Genomic DNA, 18,575 nt, shown 5'->3' on the forward strand with positions numbered 1-18,575 from the left:
GCTTTGGGCCCAACATCGTCTATAACATAATATGGTAGAAGAAGGCAGATGGCAGAGGGATTAAGAGTATAAACTCTGAAGTCAAGTTTTATTTTGTGTTCTAATCTTGATTCTGCCACAAACCAGCTATGTGATCTTAAAAAAGTTACCTAACCTTTCTGAATCTCAGTTTCCTTATCTGTGAAATTAATGTAAAGAGACTGATAGCCTTTGAAGATTAAATGAAATAATTTACATAAAGCTTTTAGCAAAAGCTTGGTCCACAATAAGTGCTTGATAACACATGGTAGTGATGGCTGGTACTATTACTATTGAGATAGTTATTATTAGGTCTTAGTCACATGTGTGCAACTGTATATTCCTCTCAAGATTCTTCTTTCAGTTTTCTAGCAGAGTAGAGCATAAGCATTTAGTTCCTTCACTAAATGGCCCATTATATATAAATAGAAGGTATGATCGATGTGAATCAGTGTTAACAAGGCTCTTCCTCAGTGAAATTCCACTAACAATAAGATGGCATTTCTGGAATTCTGCAGGATCAAGAGCCATTAAGACTTGAGTGTGGCTAAGCTTCTGTAACAATAATTTCACAGGCAAAAGTCAGGACGGTAATTTAAAAGTTAGATACTGGGGTTCTAGATAGGTTCCAACATTCAATGGAACATTTCAAAGAATAAATCACACAGATAGTCAGAACCTATGGCACATTCAACATATTATTCATAGAAATCTAAGTGTTTTAAGGTTAAATTTTGAGGGGTAGAATCCAAGAGTAGAATGCAAAGTGTATGTGTGAGAAATTATGTTTTTCAACATGGATTTTCCTCTATATCTATCATCATGTGAAGTGCTACAAAATTAGATATCTTTTCCAAAACACAGATAAATACGCTATGTATATTTATTTAGATTTTAAAAGACATTATATTCCATGAAATGTGCTCTCCTGCAGAGTTGGGTTAGCATTATCATTTTTTTTTTTTTTTGTGGTACGCGGGCCTCTCACTGTTGTGGCCTCTCCCGTTGCGGAGCACAGGCTCCGGACGCGCAGGCTCAACGGCCATGGCTCACGGGCCCAACCGCTCCGCGGCATGTGGGATCTTCCCGCACCGGGGCACGAACCCGTGTCCCCTGCATCGGCAGGCGGACTCTCAACCACTGCGCCACCAGGGAAGCCCTAGCATTATCATTTTTGAAAGTAATGTGATTTAAGTGTCTTGAATTATTAAATGTGTTTGAAGTCCTATTATCTTTTAAAAATCAGATGATCTTGAAGTTATTTTTATTTTACAGTAAGTGCTACTGGCAAAGTTGCTTTTCGTAAGAGTTTTATGGGCAAATAAATATCTATGAATCAATAAATTAATAAGAAAAAAATAAAAAGTAAAAATGAAGGATATGAGGCCAGTTCCAAAATATTCCCTGCGCTCAAAATGCTGGTATCCTAAACAAGTTTTTGTAAATAACTGGATTCAAGTCAATGAATATATATTGTACCTGTTTGTGCCATGAATACAAAGGCATATGTGGGGTGTGGGGAAAGGTGGTAAAGGGCAGAGGAAAAGGATGACAGACATAGATAAATAAGTCATTATTCCTGCCTATTCCAGGAGACGGGACCATGTACAGCTAACCATAATACAGTGTGGTTAGTGCTGTATTACAGTGGTAGAAAACGCCATGAGAGTGCAGGGAAGAAAATAGATTTGTTAAAATTCTAAATTTATATCTCTCAGGAAGAGAAAAGCACAGAAAATTATCAAAAGCCTACAAGACTGCTTAACTTAATGGACTTCTGTACAGATTGAAACTTAAAAGACCCAGAATCCCAAAGGCCAATAAGGAAGACTTGCACAGATGCCTGGCAATGTGGTCAAGCCTAGACTGGGAGTTTTAACAGCTTTGGTTCCACTGTTTGAACAGCCTCTCAAAGCTTGTTTGCGCACAACTGTAAAATGGGGGAAATGCTATTGCTGCTTTCCGAACAGGAAAAGAGCTGTGAAAACTGACACGTACCTGCTTAAGTAATTGGACTGCAAGGATAAAGAAGGGATTCATAGACCTCTAAGCAGAAAAAAGCAGATCATCTCTAAGAAGGGAAGTATCAAGTTGATGTCAGATTTCTGCAAGACAGCTTTCGGTGCCAGGAGATTACAGACGAATGGGTACAGACTGCTGAGGTTAGGACCAAGTGTCCCACAAATGTTACAAAATGTCCTGCAAATTTAAAGTGACCATAAAACTCATGAAAGAACTTGGGGAATATATTGTTGCTATACCCTTCTGGGAACAGAAAAAACAAACAAACCCAAAGCAAAACAAATAAACAAAAAACCCTCAGCTACTTGAATAAATCCAGCCAATTAAGAAATAAAGAGAAAAAACTGTGGTAAAGGGCTGGTAATGGGCATCAAGTCCATTTAAAGGTAGAACCCAAACAAGTAAGATGCAGATTATAAATGACGTAAACCTTACCAGTATAAAACAGAGATATGACAAGAGAGAATTTGAAGGTGGACGTCAATGGAAGGAAGTGAATGTATATTAATTTCCTTATTTTTCCCAATGGAGAGAAAATATATAGTGCCTAAGTTTAATAAAATATAAAATAGAGGTTGAACGATATTGTTTAAAGTTATAAAAGGAACCACCAGAGAACTAAAAATATAAATGCACACACAAGTTCACTAAAATAACAAACAATAATAATATTTCCATGTAAAGAGCTATCAAACAAACAAATGTGGATTAAACTAACAAAGACGGATCAATAATAAGTGTGGGTTAAAGAGCTATTAAACTAAGAAAAGGACAAGAACAAAACAAAATGACCGCAAAAGTATTTTAAGAGTAATTACATGAGATTTTAAGTATATATAGAGAAAGAAAGAAAGAGAGGGAGAGAAAACATGATGACTTCCTAAGAAAGATACAAAAAATCTTAGAACTGATGAAAAAAAACCTTACAAATTTGATCTCCTACAATAAAATTATGCAAGACAACATAAACAAAGCAAAACTAGGAGAAAACATTTACTCTACTATCCATCTGTCTATATGATATGGATTACACATAAAGATATATATAAGATTATACATATATGATCAAGATTAATATTTGAATATATAGAGAGCTCCTACATACCAAGAGAAAAACACATATAAATCACCGAAAAACAGAGCAAAGAATAGAGAAAAGAATATAATGATGAGGACTGGTCAGATGCACATGCTGTTAAAGAGGAAGATTCCAACTATTAGCAATACTGTAGATTGGTAAAGCCTTGAAATTTAGCCACATCCATGAAAGAATGTAAAATAAATATATTAATTGTCTAATAGAAGCCACTTCTTGGAATGTTTCTTAAGGGAATATTTTCACTTGTGCATAATATGCCTCAAGGATATTTATTACTATATTATGTATAATTTTTAAAATTGGAAAAAAGTTTAATAACCATGTAGGAACTGGATAAATTACAGAGCTCGCAGTATGAAAAACCACATAGCAACTAAAAGAATGAAAAAGATCCATATGTATTAAACTATTGTAGACAGAATTATGGTCCCAAAGAAGACTCCATTCTCCAATTCTGGGACTGTGAACATGCCATGTAACATGGCAAAGAGACTTTGCATATGTAGTTAGGATTACGAATTACTGTTGCCTTAAAATACAGAGATTATCCTGGATTATCCAGATGGGCCCAATGTAACTGTATGAGCCTTCAAAAGCAGAAGAGGAAAACAGAAGAGTCAGTGAAATAGATTCAAAGCATCAGAAGGATTTGATGTGCCATTGCAGGTAAGAAGATGGAGAAGGCCAAGTATCAAGGCAACTACAAGGAACTGAATTCCTCCAAGGAACTGAATGAGCTTGGAAGCGGATTTTTCTCCAGAGCCTCCAGAGAGAAGTGCAGCCCTGATGATGCCTTAATTTTGGAATTGTGAGAATCTAGTCATGCCATGCCTAACTTTTGACCTACAAAATTGTAAGATAATATATAGTGTTATTTTAAGTGTTCAAGTTTGTGGTAATTTGTGATGCAGCAATAGAAAACTAATACATAAATGGAAAAAATTTCCAAGGCATATTGTTAAGCAAAAAAATAAGTTAGAGAGAAACATAAAAAAACAAATGTATGTAAGTATATTGCTTTTTTTTTGTGCCAAGATGCCACACATAGCCTCAGCCACATTCCTTCTTTTTGATCACTGATCTGTGTTTCAGCTTCTTTTCTAAGATATGGCAAATAGTTTTGAAAACCTCTGAAAATACTTGTTGTGGTTAATACTCTGAAGTAGCAGAATTGATTTCCTAACATATGAAAAAAAAAAAAAACCTCCAGGAGAGAATAATAGAAGAGCATGAGAACACAAATTAAGTGCTACACATTAAAAAAACAAACCAAAATACTTGTCAGTGAATGAGTCTTTGAAAGGCCTGAAAACCAATGATATTCAAGTTTCAACAAATGTTTCCTTGAATGTTGAACTTTGGATTCCTAATTTACTTTCCCATAGAATCCACATTTCGAGTTGATTAGAGCGAATACATTGTTGGAAAACGAATGCATCACACCTTGATTAGTAAGAGTAGGTTGGTCTGGGTGTAATAGGCAGAATTCTATGAATGACCCCTATGTGAACTTAGCTCTTATATTAAATGCTCTCCCTTCTGAGTGTGGGTGGAATCTATGAATAGATGAGGCAGCACTCCTAGGATTATATTAATTTACATGACAATAAGGAGGTTATTCAGATAGGTTTAATCAAATCAAATGTACCCTTGAAAAGCAGAGAGTTTTCTCTGGCTGACAGCAGAAAAGAAAGTCAGGGATTTGAAACAATTTAGCTTTGAAGTTGGAGGGAGGCATATGCCAAGGAATGAGGCAGTCCTTAGGAGCTGAAAGCAGTCCCTGGCTGACAAGCAGTGAGGGAACGGGGATGTTGGTCACACAACCACATGGATGTGAATTTGGCAAAGGAGCTTGGAAGCTCAATGAGTTTGGAAGCAGATTCTTTCCTAGAATTTCCAGATAATTACCCGGGACAACTAACAGCTTAGTTTCCACTTTGTGAGACACTAAGCAGAGAACCCAGTAGAGCCCCCTGGACTTAGACCTACAGATCTGAGAGATAATTAGTTGTTCTAAGTTGCTAAATTTGTGGTAATTTGTTAGAAATAGAAAATGAATACACTGGGTATTTTGCAGTTAGCAAATGGTAAACTAAAGAACATAAACTCTTGGCACACACGTGCCATGTGCTCTCTTATTGAGTGTATAGTGTTAGGGTCTAAATATATGCTCAATAAATAGTTTTAGTTGTTTGGTTAGGTGGTGAGTAAATGCATGAATGAATAAATGAATGAATAAATGAATGAAGCAATAAACAATCTTTGGTCAGTCAAGTCATCCAACAAATATTTATGGAATGCCCAATATACACCATGAACCATTCTGAGTGCAGGACATAGTAGAAAGAGGTTCAAAACACCTGGTAATTTATATTCTAGTTTCAAACAAGAGCTCAAAATTCTCTGGACTAGAGCTTCTCATGTTGGTGAAACAGAAGGTCATTGGAATGCTGTGAATGAAGGCCCATGGAAAGAGGATCATGAGGTCAGCAGAAGGCCTTTCCAGGCAGGACTCTGAGGGCCGTGCATAGAGGGTGGCTGTGATGGGGAGACACTGGAGGGTTAAGGGGGGAAATGGTGTGATATGATGTATGATTTTATCTTAAAAATCAAGATGGATCCTAAACATCCAAAGAAAGTCTTTTAAGTAACACAAAATAAATCTGAAGAAAATTGATCACTACAGAGATGCCAATGCAATAATCTCCAACTTGCAGGTCTGCTGCATCAAAATTAGAGCTGAAAGCTATACAGTGCACCCCCCGCCTCTTATTTGCAGGGGATACATTCCAATATTCCCAGCAGATGCCTGAAACCATAAATAGTACTGAACCCTATATATACTCTGCTTTTACTATACATACGTATTTATGATAAAATTTAATGTACAAATTAGGCAAAGTAAGAGATTAATAACAATACCTAACAATGAAATAGGATAATTATAACAATATACTGTAATAAAAGTTATGTGAACGTGGTGCCTATCTCTCTCTCATATCTTTTTTTTTTTTTGGTGTGTAGAAACTCTATTCTGTTTCTTTAGTCACTTTACCTCTCTCAAAATATCTTGTTGTAAAAATTTAATGCCTTTTCCATCTTAAGCATTTATCATGCACTGCGGCCATAACTTCTGCAGTTTCAGGGGTTACAGCAAAACTAGCATGGATTTCTTTTTCCTTCTTCACAGTTTCATGCATAGAAGATTCATTCTTACCATAGATCTTAGTAGATCTTACTAACCTCAGCACATGATTTTTTTTTCTTTCTTATTAACCCAAGAACTTTGAACTTTTCACTTAAAGGAGGCACTTTTTGGCTCTCTTTGGCATATCCGAACTGCCAGTAACACTACTCTTGTGCTTTAAAGGGGGCCATCACTAAGTAAAATAAGGGTTACCTGAATACAAGCACACAATACTGTGACAGTCGATCTGATAACCTAGATGGCAACTAAATGACTAGTGGGATATGCTAGACAAAGGGATGATTCATATCAGGTGCGGGATGGAGCCAGACGGTGCAAGATTTCATCACGCTACTCAGAATGGCGTGCAATTTAAAACTATAAATTGTTTATTCCTGGAATTTTCCACTTAATATTATTGGACCATGGTTGACTGCGGGTAACTGAAACTAAGGAAGGCAAAACCTCAGATAAGGGGGACTACTGTACTTTCGGTTCAACATATACTGCGACATAAAGAAAACAAAGGACAGTTAAATGTGAATCTTCCTTGTCTACATTCCAAATTATGTATATATACTATTCATTTTCTTGGTGGTCATCATTTGCCACTAAAATCATGCAACTTATACATATCTTTAAAAACACGTGGAACATTCTATTAATAAAATCTGAGTTTTGACTATTTTATGTGTCCTGAGCACAGATAAGTATTGATAGTTTTCTATTTAATCCACCACCTGTTTATAACATAATAGGGAGAGCCCTGACATTCCAGCAAAATTTTATGGATTGATGAAATGTAGGGAACCATTTCCTCGAAAAAAATAAGCAGAGCAGGCTCTGTAAACTTTAAGCAAAACAAATAATTGGGAGGAAACACTGAGGTCAGAAATCACAGAAGATTAATATTAAATATATGGCATGTAAAATGCATTAGAATTATTTCACACTACTTTCATGAGCCAAAAATAAAGAGGATATTGCAGAGGGGCCTTAAATTACATTTACAAAAGGCAGAAAGATAAACTGGAACACTGGAATGAGAAAGGGTATTCTTGTCCTAGGTCAAGAAAACATTTTGAAACCTCTGGTGGTTACTGAAATTTTTCTTTAAAGTAGGCAATAAAGTTAGTAAGAATTGTTAGTATGTCCAACACTGCATATATTGCAATGGTGGTTCCATTTCTTTAGATCTTTGGATGGTGATGATTCTCTGGAATTTACAAAATAAAGATAGGAAGGGAGAGAAGGAAGGAGGAAGGGAGAGAGGTTGAAAGTAAGAGAGAGGGGGAGAGAGAGACAGAGACAGAGAGACAGAGAGAGAAGGTGAGAATAGACACATTAAGGGGACAGTTGTGCTTAGATGCATTGGAAACTGTGTGAAAGTTTTTCTTTTTTGTAGTCGCGATGTATTGGCCTCCTATAGCATTCAGTGTACTGTATTGAGGTTAGTGGTATGGACTGAATGTTTATGTCCCCCCAGAATTCATATGTTGAAGCCCTAATCCCCAATGTGATGGTATTTGGAGGTGAAGCCTTTTGAAGTAAGTAGATTTAGATGAAGTTTTGAGGGTGGAGACCTCATGATGGGATTAGCGCCCTTATAAGAAGATGAAGAGACCAGAGCTTGCTCTCTCTCCCTTGTGAGGACACGGCAAGAAGACTGCAGTCTAAAACCTAGGATAGAGCCCTCACTAAGAATCTGACCATGCTGGCATTCTGTTCTGGGACTTTTAACTTCTGGAACTGTGGGAAACAAATGTTTTTTCTTTAAGCCACCCAATCTGTGGTATTCTGTTATAGCAGCCTGAACAGGTTAATATAGCCAGTGATGCTAAACACCTACAAAGAACTGCCCTGCCCAAATGAAACTAGTGTTCCTGTTGTTTCCATTGAGAAACTGAATCTTACCCAAAGTGAGTAAGCTGGATTTTTTGTGAGCACTCCTTATTCAGGAGCTACACACTTGAGATGGGACCAAAGACAGTGACTAAAACAAGAAAACCAAGTTAACCTTCTGTTTCCCTGACTGGTGCAATCTATAGCTATGACCTAGGCCTCTACCTGTTTGTTAATTTGACATCTTCATTGAATTGTATATTTCTCATTTACGAGGCAGGCAAAATACTTTGTAAAACTTTTGCAGAATTTGTTCTTGAATTATTTAATAATACTAAAATCAAAAGTCCATGTTCAAGGAAGGAAGTTAATGGAGTATTATTATAATGTTGCCTGAAAGCTCTTCTTCTGACCCAGAAATAAAAAAATATTTACCTGACTCTTTCAGAGGATTATTCATTTTTCCACACTACTTCTGAATTAACCATTTTCAAAATAAAAATTCATTTTTTATGGGTCAAAGACATCATAAGTAGAAGATTCACATTCATCCTTATAATACAAAATAGGACTTCATTTCCTCAAGGCAGAGAGTACTTCAGTTACGGGGCAGACAACTGTTACCCAAGAGCAAGGATATAAATTTCATGGTCCCATCCCCATGCTCCAATAAATAATCAATGAAAAAACAACATAGAAATAGTTAGCTAGAATTTAACCTTAGTTACTCCACCATCCTTGGAGAGAAGCACACATACAAAGAAAGGATCACTGTTCACCTTCAAGCCACAATACTTTGATATTTCCCACACGGTAATTCTTTCCTAAAAGGGGATCATTTTCAAAGGAATCTTTTTAGCTTAGAGTCATTCCCTTGCAGCCCATAGGTAGAGGTTGTCACACATAGACTATATTGACGTAAAGAAGAGACTGTCCTCCTAGAGCGCCCATTGTGGGTGGTAGAATTCTTTGCTCAGCTTTTTCTGAATTTTAGCTTTTCAGAGCATTCAGGGTTAGAGGAACAGAATACATAGATGTGAAATACTGTATCACAGGAACGGAAAATAGGCCAAATTGCCAATTAGAGTAAGGTTTGTTTAAAATAGAAAAGGTATGATAATATGATAATATCCTTCCTCTCATGGTTGATACACACATGCTTGGAATAAGCATTTTTAAATGTAATTAAAACTTATTAATTTACTTAAAACCATATTCCCTTATAGCTTGAATTCCCATCTTTTTTCTTTTTCTTTATTCACATTAAGTCTTTGTAGGTCATCTATAGAAACAGAAAAAATGTGTGCCTTTCCTGACCTCATAAGGAAACTGCGGGTAGATCTCTTACTACATTTTGTTTCCTTTTTTGTGCCTTTTTTAAAATACTGCCGCTGTTAACTAGAAAAAATTTTCCTACCCTTACTTGAGGTTATCCAATTCTCCTGCTCCAAAGTCAAGGATTCTGTGAATCTCATTCCTTTAGCGACTGAAGCCTGACAGAACAGCTGTGAATGAACCTCTAAAGACTGTAATGCAAGGACATCAAGTAAGAATCAGGTCATATCTACACAGTAACCTCATGTGCATGACATTTCAATGGGCTTTTGGAATAGTGAAGACATTCACCTCAATCCCAAGGTGTTTCCTTCTAAGAAAGATAACTTAGATGTTATTTTTTACCCTCTTTTTCTTGTTAAATCTTTCCAGGCAGGGACTGTGTCTCATGTTTACTTTCTGTAGCTCTCCTCAGGACCTACAGTGCATGTTGTGTGTAGGGAATATGGTCATCCTGGGCTAGAGGCTTTGGTTGGTCTCTTAAAATGTTTGTTATTTTTTGCTGTTGTTTTTTTCATCATTTGTTCTCAGCTAGAGGAGAGGTAAAAGAGAGTATAAAAGGAAAAAAAAATGTAGGTGAAGGAAATAGGAATTGAAGAAAAAGTTCATTAGAGGAACTGTGTAACTGTATGGAAGAGAATGGAGTAAAGCCTCAGAGAGCAAGTGGGCAGAGAGGTGAGAAGAGACTACACTGTAATGTTAATAAAGGTGAGGAAGTTTGATGAGAATTTCTTATCAATCCTCTAAGTCCTCTTCTATGCATGTTCCCCACTCTAGTTTATTTCTCATAATCTCTAAGTCTTCACATGTAACATTCATAAATATTGGCAGTGCAGACCCAAGGGGAATCCTGGGCTTAGCTGTTAGCATATTTCATTCATAGAATCACAAACCATGTCCTTTTAGATGCTTTTCATCTCTTGACTGGACATTTTCATAACCTCTTAACTGGCTGCCTTGCTTTTGGACTTCATGCTGCCATGAAGGATGATGGTCCTGCAGCAGAAGTCTTTCAGGGTCTCCTCATCTATAGAAACATGGGAACTTATTTCATGTAAGCCTCTCTGGACAAGATCCATACCCCTCGCTCAAACCCCAGTTCTCACCAAGTGTACTTTACTTTCTAGCAATATCCAAAGACCAGAAGTTCATGCCTTTGCATCTTTGGTCTATTATGTTCTATAAAAATTTGTGGGAGAAAAAGAGTATTCCTGGTATTCCCTTTTTTTCATACTGGCTGACTACTAAACAGCAATTTTTCTTTTAAAATCCAACACAGACATAACATCCTCTGGCAAGATTTTTCTGACTCAGTTTCATTTTAGATGTTTTGAATAGGTTTCACCCTCCCTGATGTCTTTGAAGTTGCAAAACACATCAACTGGTGCACATATGTCATCTTACAGCTATGTGCTTATGTGTCTATCTGCTCTATAAACTAATGAACTTAATCTCTGTATCCAAGATTTTGGCACATTCCAGAGAATCAGCTAATGGTTGAACTTAATTACTGACATCATTTACAGAAAGAACAAGTCATTTAGAATGTAACAATTAACATGATATTTTGTATATAGTACTTGGAAAATTCCTAGATATTTACTCTAGAATTTATTGTGATTCCCTGGAATCAAAAGAGAGAAGGCCACTTAGAATTTGATAAACTTTTGATATCATTGTCGATAATGATGTACAGAAACATTTAATGAGAAAGGAACCTCCTTCCCAGGCATTATTTTTACATCTCCAGGTTCCTAATATTGAGATATAATTTTCAGAATGTAGATTTTTTTTTGCTCCAAATTTTTTTTTGATAAAATATCTATGCTATGCCTAAGCCATTGATCTATTTTATTCTATGTTTATAAATAAAAAAATTAGAACATTAACAGAACTATTTGTTATTTCTTCTCTGGTGAATGTAATCTCTCAATTCTTAGTAAGAATATATAACCACTTTTACTTTTTACTGGTAAAATTATCATTATAGTGTTTTAATGCCTGAGCCTTGCATTAAAATCCACCCTCCAGAGATCAATGTTCAAATGGAAGTAACAAGGGACAAAATCTCCCCAGAAAAAAATGTAAATACTACAGGAACCGACAAACTTAAACAACAACCCCCCCCGCATTTTCTTTCTTAGTCTCTCATTGCTTAATTAAGTCCTCAGAAGAATCTTTCTATTGACAATAAGTGGACCCAAGCGAGAAAAATATTCACAAAAACAAAGAACAAGTGTCAGAAGCAAGCTTATTGTTAATGACCTTAAACCTCAGTGTCCCTTCAAATCATATTTAATCCTCATTTATCAGTATGTGGATGTGTGTTTTACATTCAGTGAAATTCAGTTTTTAGAAATGTGAGGGACCAGAATCTTTTTATCTAGGAGTATGCCCTTCATGTTATGTTTAGATAGACGAAAAACTATACAATTTGCTCTGACCACAGAACCATTATTAGTATATACTCAAAAGTTTATTTAATAAGAAGTTCAGTATCTTTTTGCTTTAAGTAACAAGATATACAATTTAAAGTGGCAGAAATTTTGAGAAGCTCATTACCATCTATGAGATATCAAGCAGGAGAATTCCAATGATGTCTACTTTTTTCTCTGCCTTCTTCAACATTGTCATGTTTCTCTTCATAATTATAAGACAGCAAAAGCAGTTCCCAGTTTCATACAGACTCCAATATGACAGTGAAAAAGAGAAAAGACCTTTCTTCTCCTGGTTCTCCTTTTATTAAAGAGAAACTTTTCTAATAACTCACAAGCAGACTGCCCATCAAAACTCATTGGTGAGGATCAGGTCATATGCCCTTGACTAGCTGCAAGGGAGGGTGGGAGAAGAAGTTTTAGCCTTTTCCATCTTTATAAAAGTAGATTGGTTCTGTCAACAGGAATAAGAGGTCAGGTGGAAAAAGGCTTAAACATGTCAAATAATGTAAAGTTGAATGACATATATACTGCCCATTAAACCTATAAATGTTATCAAGCATAGTACTTGGTAGTAAATATAGATAGTAATTTCTTTAAAATAAATTTATTTATTTTTGGCTGCGTTGGGTCTTCGTTGCTGCATGCAGACTTACTCTAGTTGCGGCGAGCGGGGACTACTTTTCCACTGCAGTGCGCAGGCTTCTCATTGAGGTGGCTTCTCTCGTTGCGGAGATCGGGCTCTAGGCGCGGGGACTTCAGTAGCTGTGGCAGACGGGCTCAGTAGTTGTGGCGCACGGGCTTAGTTGCTCCGCGGCATGTGGGATCTTCCCGGGCTAGGGCTCGAACCCATGTCCCCTGCATTGGCAGGCGGATTCTTAACCACTGCGCCACCAGGGAAGTCCCTAGATGGTAATTTTTTTTTGTTTGTTTTTGTTTTTTTTCTGGTATGCGGGCCTCTCACTGCTGTGGCCTCTCCAGTCGCGGAGCACAGGCTCCGGACGCGCAGGCTCAGCGGCCACGGCTCGCGGGCCCAGCCGCTCCGCGGCATTCGGGATTCTCCCGAACCAGGGCACAAACCCACGTCCCCTGCATCGGCAGGCGGACTCTCAACCACTGCGCCACCAGGGAAGCCCGATGGTAATTTCTTTAATGCTGCTGCACTTGTTTTGAATTCATTGAGCTCTAGAACCATTTCACACACATTAGTAAAGACTATGAAGACTTTAAAGAATCTATGAATAGAAACAGAAATTTTGAGAACTGATTTTTGTTTTCAATTAACTTCCGGTACCATTTACTAAGCTATTGTCTCTCAACTTTATATCTGCCCTTCTATAGTCCGGTTTGTGAAGTGGGGACTTGAGTTACAAGTGACACTTTTCCTCTGCTGGCTTCCTGTTTGGCTCTGCCATTAGAGGGCACTAGGAAGAGAGTGGAAGCCTTGAAGCGGATGAAGGGACTTGCTCCCTTTCTGAGTCTGTCTTTCTGCTTGTTCTTCCCAAGCACTTTTTAACCCCGCAGTGGCAGATCATTCCGATAGCAGTTGCTAATTCCAGTTTCCACTTTTCCAAGGCTCACAGAACCAATCCCAGAGTCCCTCTTCAGTAACACCAGCACTAGCTGGCCAGAACACCGTTCTCAAAGGTCTGAGTGCCCGCTGCATGGGCAATGCCTCTGATGTCAGAAAAGAGACACCAGCCTAGCCAAGCAGTGAACTTTCACACAGGTCTATAGAGCACCTCCTTTAAACTTCTAAATTTTAATAATCTCAACTTCTTTACTTGGTTTCTCCAGTCCAAGAGGAGGCTGCTTCTTGAAGCTGCTCCCTCTACAATACATTAGCTTAGTGTTCCCCTTTTGCCTTTCCAGTTCTTCACTATCTAGTCATTAGTTCTTTATCGATTGATTCTCTAATAGGCTAAATTTGTTCTTTTTTTAGGGGAGATTACAGGTTTTAAAAAATTTACCAAAAGGAGCTTCGACTATTTCTGCATCCTTATAATCATGTCCATTTCCTGTTTTTCTTTGATGTTCAGATACCATATTTTTTTCCATAACCTTAAAGGGTGAGATGTTTTTGTCTGCAACTCTTCACGCCCATCACCATAATATTTAAAACGATTTGAACAAAAAAAATCTCTGTGTTGGGATAGCAAACATATTTAATATTTTTTCAACCATTTCCTTTTATTTTATTAAGTTCAGTGTATACTCCTAAATTACAAGTTTCTCCAGGCTCCAAGTTCATGGCTTTGAAATTAATACATGCCCAAGAGAACTGTGGCTAGCAAAAGAGGGGAGGCAGCATTAGGGGTGGAAAAAAGAGGACAGTAATTTTTTTGAAAACAGAGGAACAGTAGGATAGCAATGATAACAAGGAAAGAACTAGAGGTGGTGGCAATAGTGAGCTGCCAGAGGAGATGAAACAGTCCCTGGTTATCTCTACAAGTAAATGGAAAAGGAGGGCTTTAAGGTTTGGCCTTGTGGTTTATGACACATGACACGATGACCCTTCCTGAATGTCCAGACTGACTGGACTGTTTAACTTGCGACAACCTTGAATTCATTTCAGGAAGATAGCCTACTCAAGAAGGCTTAAAGATCTGCACTTAAAGACTAACTGAATGAATTCAAACGCAAAGCGGGAAACATCTTTCATATTCATTTTAAAAGCTTTCAAAAATGCTATTTAAAGCTAAAATGCAGAAGGAGTAAGATTACAGTCAGACAAATAGTGTGAAATATTTGGGGCAAGAATTGGGATGAAGTGAGGAGGAAGAGAAGGATTACAAGATTTGTTGCCTAAGGGGTGTCATTATGCCTGTGACATATTTCCCAAGAAATTTTTAATCTTGAAGTTTTCTACTTCTGTGCTTTCAAAAACCAGCCTAGATACAGTCTTAAAAGTGTGTGATTCAGGGGAAATGTGAGATATATCACTGATTACTTTGAGTTCCCAACTGTCTTATTTTTATAGCTATCTATAGCCATGTAGTTGACAATAAACTATTTCATAAATGTCAGCTACTTCTCACAAGTTTTAAATTGTTTGCTTTCTACCTGTGAAACACTGAGGGAAATTAATTTTTTTCTCTAAGTTAACCCTTAGGGGCAGCAATCAGAGAAACTCTGATTTTTATAAAACTTCTTTCAAAGAATGTTTGACTTGAATGCGGTAACCTGCTTCCTAAACTGGAGCTTTGTAGAGCTTTATGAGTAGGTAAAATAACACAGTTTTTGTTTTAAATTTAAGATTAGCAGTAGACTAACCAATCCATCTTTTGCAGACCTGAAATAGAGTTCTAGGAACTCTAGTCCCTGTGTTCTATGTGGAGCACCTCCATCTCCATCTCTATTGGTGGCTCTTTTATCCCTCAATTGATGTAACTCCAACAGGGGGAAAATCCTGATGCTGAAAGCATCCATTTCTCATTCACTGAATGAGAATTCTCCCAGTCAGCCACCCGAGGTATCACTAAATTGAAGCATGCCCACTGTGATAAGCCAAAAGAGTCAAGAGCTGACCTAAATGGATGGAGGCAACCAGAAAAAACATATTGAAGAAGGTAAGTTTTGAATGAAAGGTAAGTTTTGAATGAAACTTTCAAAATGAAAGTTTTGAATGAAAAAACATATTGAAGAAGGTAAGTTTTGAATGAAAGGAAAATAATTAAATGATAGTAAGGGAGTAGAAAAGAATCTTATGAATGGAAGCAAATTACATAGTTTTGTTTCATACGAATTGAGTAGAAAAATGATTATAAGAATGTTTCAGTAAATGTGACATTATCTAGAAAGACAAAATATAGAATAGTGGTTATTTCTGGCTATTTTGATAAATTTTCATTTATTTATTCAGCAAATATTTTTGAGCACCTACCATTGTCATATGTCTTTTATTTTAGTACTCAGCTGTGGAATGTATATGTATATATAGATTTATAAGATGTAATACATCTTTAAATGAATATTCTGAGTCTGAAGTTGCTTATCCTCTTTTCCTTCTTTTTTGTAGATTGCTATGATTTCCATACCTTATCTCATTTAGTCTTTTCCACAACCCTGTTAGGTTGAATGTTATGCCTATTTTACATGCGGAAACTGAGGCTCAGAGGTATTTAGTGATAGACCCAAGCTTGCACATCTAGAAACGGAACCCAGATCTGTTTGACTCCCAAAGTGCTCTTTTTTTAAAAAATTAATTAATTTATTTTTGGCTCTGTTGGGTCTTCCTTTCTGTGTGAGGGCTTTCTCTAGTTGTGGCGAGCTGGGGCCACTCTTCATTGCAGTGCGCGGGCCTCTCACTATCGCGGCCTCTCTTGATGCGGAGCACAGGCTCCAGACGCGCAGGCTCAGTAGTTGTGGCTCATGGGCCTAGTTGCTCCGCAGCATGTGGGATCTTCCCAGACCAGGGCTCGAACCCGTGTCCCCGCATTGGCAGGCAGATTCTCAACAACTGCGCCATCAGGGAAGCCCCCAAAGTACTCTTAACTGCTATACCAGCTGCCTGCCTGATTTGAGGAAAGTGATAGTGGGCCACTGCCAGCAAGTTTACTTGAATAGATAATCTATGGAACACAGTAGTGAAAAAAGAAGATTTAAAATGAGTATTTAAGTAAGGCATAAAACTACCATTACTGAACTCAAAAGGGACAAAATGAAAACAGTGACTGCAAAGGAGGATTGATAGACATACACAGATGTATATTTAGAGATAGGAATTGGAAGCAACCAGAAGTGTTTTTTAAAGTCATGCTAGAAATAGTCATAGCATGACATAGGGAGCAGGATTATGTTCATGGATACTTGAAGAGAGATTCAACTGAAGTTGGGAAGGTGGATGTGAGGAGAGAAGGTGATGGAAAAGTTAAAAACGATCCCCAAGTTGGCAGGCTTAGGAAGCCAAGATGGTAAATATATTGTATCTGATGAAAAATCTGGAATGGAGTGGTTATTTTAGGTGTGGTGAAAGATGAATTTGATATTCAAAATTCATATAATCAGGAACTGCATTGTGTATTTAAAGTAAAATTCCATGGCATCTTCTCCAGCTTTTATCCACCCCAAATTCAAACTTTTTTTTTTTTTTTTGGCCTCTCACCACTGGGGCCTCTCCCGTTGTGGAGCACAGGCTCCAGACGCGCAGGCCCAGCGGCCACAGCTCACGGGCCTAGCCACTCCGTGGCATTTGGGACCCTCCCAGACCGGGGCACGAACCCACGTCCCCTGCATCGGCAGGCGGACTCCCAACCACTGTGCCACCAGGGAAGCCCTTGTGCCACCAGGGAAGCCCTCAAACTTTTAATCCCCCACCATAGCAAAAAGATCAAAACGCTTTATAGGAAAAAATAATTTGGAAAGTCTGGGTTATAAAGCCATACGAACTTGGCGTTGATAATAACGGATTTTGTTAGATCACAGATCTTCTATTGCTAGCAGCCCTATGCAAAGATTATGAAGACTGGATTTTTTTTTTTCCACCCACAATTGGTACATAAGCTTGTTAGGTATCAAGAGTCCTCCCTCCCTCCCTCCTTCCTTCCTTCCTTCCTTCCTCCTTCCCTCCTTCTTGTTTTGGTTGTAGGTATGGCATTTGGGACCCTCCCGGACCGGGGCACGAACCCACGTCCCCTGCAACGGCAGGCGGACTCCCAACCACTGTGCCACCAGGGAAGCCCTTGTGCCACCAGGGAAGCCCTCAAACTTTTAATCCCCCACCATAGCAAAAAGATCAAAACGCTTTATAGGAAAAAATAATTTGGAAAGTCTGGGTTATAAAGCCATACGAACTTGGCGTTGATAATAACGGATTTTGTTAGATCACAGATCTTCTATTGCTAGCAGCCCTATGCAAAGATTATGAAGACTGGATTTTTTTTTTTCCACCCACAATTGGTACATAAGCTTGTTAGGTATCAAGAGTCCTCCCTCCCTCCCTCCTTCCTTCCTTCCTTCCTTCCTCCTTCCCTCCTTCTTGTTTTGGTTGTAGGTAAAATTCACAGGACATGTACTTGTGTCACTGTGGCTCCTCAAGATATTGACTAATGATTTTAGTTATAAAACTGACTCTGATTAATAGAATATATATTAATTCTGGGTATATTTTATAGATTTGTCTCTTTAACTGATCCTAATAAATATGTCCCTTTGAGCCCCATCCTGTTTATTCAGAGAATAATTTGTTCTGGATTTATATTCAATAAATAAATCACCAAAGTGTCCCAGGACATACTAGACACCACTAATCTATAGGAAGATTTGCACCAGTTGAGTCTGTTTCATTCAGGCAAATATTTCCTTATTAATTCAATACAAACCAACTTCTCAAAATTATATATATATATTTTTTGGTAAATGTGTGTCCATGTTTCCATCATTAACTTACAAAACTTTATTCCAGTTTAAAATGTTAACATACTTCTCCCTTTAAAAAAAATAAAATTGTCAGAATTTTTCTCCTAATTTACTCATTTCTTCTCTTGAAAGAAAAATTAATAATCTCTATGCTCTAAGGTCTATATTTATCTCCTTGAACATTTTTCCACTTCCTTACCAAACAAGAAAAACAATAAAGAGATAAACTAAAGAAATGGAAAGAGAGAGAAAAGAACAACTATAGGCACCAAAGTCTGAT

At 37.5% G+C, this 18,575-nt stretch overlaps 1 protein-coding gene across 3 annotated transcripts in view; it reads right to left on the reverse strand.

Moving 5' to 3' along the window:
- Positions 1–18,575, reverse strand: part of CAMK4 (calcium/calmodulin dependent protein kinase IV) — a 226,411-nt gene that overhangs the window by 53,669 nt on the left and 154,167 nt on the right. The gene's annotated exons all lie outside the window — the stretch shown is intronic.

Source organism: Neophocaena asiaeorientalis, unplaced genomic scaffold (genome assembly GCF_003031525.2).
Source record: "Neophocaena asiaeorientalis asiaeorientalis breed wild unplaced genomic scaffold, Neophocaena_asiaeorientalis_V1.1 scaffold26, whole genome shotgun sequence".
Classification (NCBI taxonomy): Eukaryota; Metazoa; Chordata; class Mammalia; order Artiodactyla; family Phocoenidae; genus Neophocaena; species Neophocaena asiaeorientalis.